Source organism: Arachis ipaensis, chromosome B6 (genome assembly GCF_059453495.1).
Source record: "Arachis ipaensis isolate K30076 ecotype BB chromosome B6, ASM5945349v1, whole genome shotgun sequence".
Classification (NCBI taxonomy): Eukaryota; Viridiplantae; Streptophyta; class Magnoliopsida; order Fabales; family Fabaceae; genus Arachis; species Arachis ipaensis.
Genome location: NC_142441.1, coordinates 22,155,819 through 22,159,467, shown reverse-complemented (window position 1 = coordinate 22,159,467; position 3,649 = coordinate 22,155,819). Strand labels below are relative to the sequence as shown.

Sequence of the window (3,649 nt, the reverse complement as noted above, 5' to 3'; positions counted from 1 at the left end):
GCATGAGTGAGTAGGTTTAAGGTTAGATATACTAGTTACCATGAGTCACGAAAAACTAAACCCCATGATATGGTAGATTTTTGGTTGCATTGACTCATTTTTACTACTAATAAATCCCGTTACCACATGTCACTTAACAACCTATACATCGCCTTTGCTTCATGAATATTGAACCATTTTAATTCAGGACCGTTTGGACAACAAGGCAAAGAGAACACGCCTGCTTAAAACATATGAGTCTAACTTATGATCATGATCGGTTGACTAATAATAAGGGTAGTAGACTAAATGGAAGTAGTCACGTGAGTATTTCCAAGACTTTGAATTATTTTTATCCTTACTATTACTAGTGTTATTATTGGTTTCATTATTCTCATGTTATTCTTCAATGTTTCTGCACATGATAATTGTAGTTCTTTCAACCACAAATATAAGTCTAATATACACACTTCATCCAATGTATGTACTCCAATTGAAAATACCTGGTCGCAATAATTCTCCATAGAAAGGATATAATTTGTTTTCCAAATTTCCTTAATCAGTGGAACAAATAACATTTCATTGGTACTAAATTAGGCAGTCAGCCACTCAACCAATACTATACTCAAGCAAGGAGAGAAACTTACACTTCAGAAAACAAATAGCGTAAAGCACAGTTATAATATAATGAAACTGATTTCTCTAATGAAATCGATCTTCGGTTAACAATTATGCTGGGAGCCTCGAACCCAGTCTTGCACTGATATCAATTATTTGAGTCATCAGCTGCACAAGTTAAAGTATATATAATCACGACATTTGGTTTGAGAATTTGTTATTCGGTGCCACTAGAACATGAGTGCGAAACTGAGATTTTTAACTAGGACAAACTTACTAAAACCACGTACCTGTGTTACTTTTCACGTTCCTGTCGCATTCCATAGTCTCACTACATACAGTTGCAGTAGGTATTTCATCTTCTAATCTATTCTTCGAACCTGATTCCTTTAAATCTACCTACATAGCCAATTTGTTGGGTTTAGGATCACCCTTTTTGCCCTTGTCGAATCGGACCTGCACGCTAATCAGGGAAATGAAGACATCAATAGGAATAAAAACTCATAATTTTTGAAACACATGATATACTTGCTACAATAAGAAAGGATATGTGGCGTTTTCACCGTTTCTGTTGGCGATGACCCCTCCGACCCTAAATTTGTTGCCTCAAAATCTTTGTTGTCTTCAGCTTTTGAAACAAAGGCACGGTCCGCATTGCAGTGCCATTTTGTGTGCCCTATTTTTTGGCAACGGGTGCAGCACCTCTTCCGTCCGCCCTGCTTCCTAACACGAGGGGCACCCTTGGTCTTCACCACATCAGGGTCATGTAAATCAACCGTATCGTGTGCTTTCTTCTGACGGACATTTTCAAGGCCTCTATCCAGTTCCTAACACAGTGTATGGAGACCGTTAAGCGCATGTGTGAACGACGATGAGCTCCTAGCTCCAACATATAGCATCCACTGTGCGGCTGCATGAAGTGCACCATGGCGCAGTAAGAAACCCCTTTCACTACCAACTTCCGTTATCTCGGCATATTTATCCAATGACTTTGCATCCTTGCGCCACCTCTTCAGAACCAGCCTTTCAGGAATTTGAGTCAAATGCTCATGCTTCATTACAAAAAATATGTGACGACAAGGAATTCCCTTTTGGCTCCAAAAATTGCATCGGCACTCCATTTTCCTTGAAACCCTATCGTACAACACTATCATCTCTCTACCTGGGTCACCGTATTCCTCCAATGTGTACACCATTGTAGTTGAACATCTAATCTTGGCTACAAAATTAATTGCACCGACACCGACTATTTCCTTCTTCGCATCAACGAATATCTCCCGTGTGTATACATCTGCAGCATACTTTTCAAGAGGATCCAAACAAGTTGTCATAACCGGCATCCTATGGAGTGATCTAAATTGTGCAAGTAATTCGTTATTTCGGTACTCTCGCACGACCAACTCCAAATTTTAAACCATATCAAGGAGACTGTGCCTAGACTTAAGAAAATTCTTCACGTACGCGTTAATGCCTTCGCACCGGGATGTTGTCCAAAAACCTGCACAGAACTTGTCTTGTAGATACGCATTTGCCCACATCATCCTCTTCTGAAAAGTTTCTTTGGCCCAAAAACTATTTTGTAACCCATACTCTTCAACAGCATCATCCCACTTAGCCTCGAATTCATCTATTTCCATATCTGAGTACAGCCACCAGGTGAAACATTGCCGCAGTCCCTCTTCCTTCACATCAGCGGTTACATTCTTCTCCATATGCCAAGCACACAATCGATGTACTGCCTCCGAAAAAACAGACTTGATTGCAGCTTTCATCGAATCACAGCCATTCGTGACTACAATTGACGGCTTCTTGTTACACATGACTTCCAACAAATTTTCCAGCAACCACTTATAAGACCCAACGCTTTCATCTAACACCAAGCCAAACCCAAATATTGTCGTCTGCTTATGGCTATTCACACCAGAAAATATCAACAGCGGTCTCCCGATATTTATTTTTCTTGTACGTCGAATCAAAGGCTAGAACATCCCCAAAGTATTGGTAATCAACTCTACTGCCACCATCGGCCCAAAACATCTCCGATATTTATCCTTAGTAACATTATACCTAGCCATCGACATCGGATCGGCTCCCGCTTTTTCCTCCAAATATACAACAACGGCGTTAGAGTCACCATCAATAATCTTTGCACGCTTAGCCTTGTTAATATAATTGTATGCATCCTTCTTAGTGAAGCCCATTAAAGAATAGCCACCAGCCCGTCCAACCATATACCCCAGAATTTTAGACGTCGGAACACCATGAGCCTGCATACCAGATATTTGTGCCTTGGCAGAACAAATTATTTCTCTAAAATTCGTCATCATATGAACCATATATGCCGGAGTTAAATCATGGTTATGATCCAATACTATTTTTCTCACCCTCCATATACCACTGACCACATCAAGGTAGGCTGACAAGTTTGCCTCACAATTTGTGTGTTTTCGGTTTGTGACCTCTCTACCTATCGAGCCTATCATAGTGATGACGTTGTCTCAGGTCCGCTCTGTTACAAAAAATTCTCCTACGAATAACCCTTCCACTTTCATCTTTTCCCAAGTCACCCTTTCAAATACCAAAACCAAAACATTTGCCGAACCTCCTGTAAAATTTATATTCTGCTTCATCGCTTCAGAATGCCTTACTCATTATCTTTTCCTTACTCAACTGCAATACATCTCCATAGTCACCGACTTCTTCATCCAACATTTTATATCCACTCTCAGCCATTAAAATTTTCAATGAAATTGAGTTTAATAAATTCAACAACGAATACCCTGGAAGAAAATTTGCATCAAAATAAATAATAAAATTAATTGATTAGTAAGACAGCAACAAAAAATCTCCTCACCAATGTGATTGATTAATTCCAAATACAATACCTGAGTCGCAGAATATAATCTTTCCTGAAAAACATCACACTATACTCACTAATCCACACCTTTGCAGTACTAACTAACCCCAATACATGATATACCTGCATCTCTACGGATTAAGTCCACTTATCCTAAATATCACTTCATTTTGACATATGAAGAAAGCACGCTAC

The 3,649-nt window shown here is 39.5% G+C and overlaps 1 pseudogene; it reads right to left on the bottom strand.

Moving 5' to 3' along the window:
* Window positions 1–1,064: 1,064 nt before the first annotated feature.
* On the bottom strand, window positions 1,065–3,330 carry LOC107646644 (protein FAR1-RELATED SEQUENCE 5-like; annotated as a pseudogene).
* Window positions 3,331–3,649: the final 319 nt, after the last annotated feature.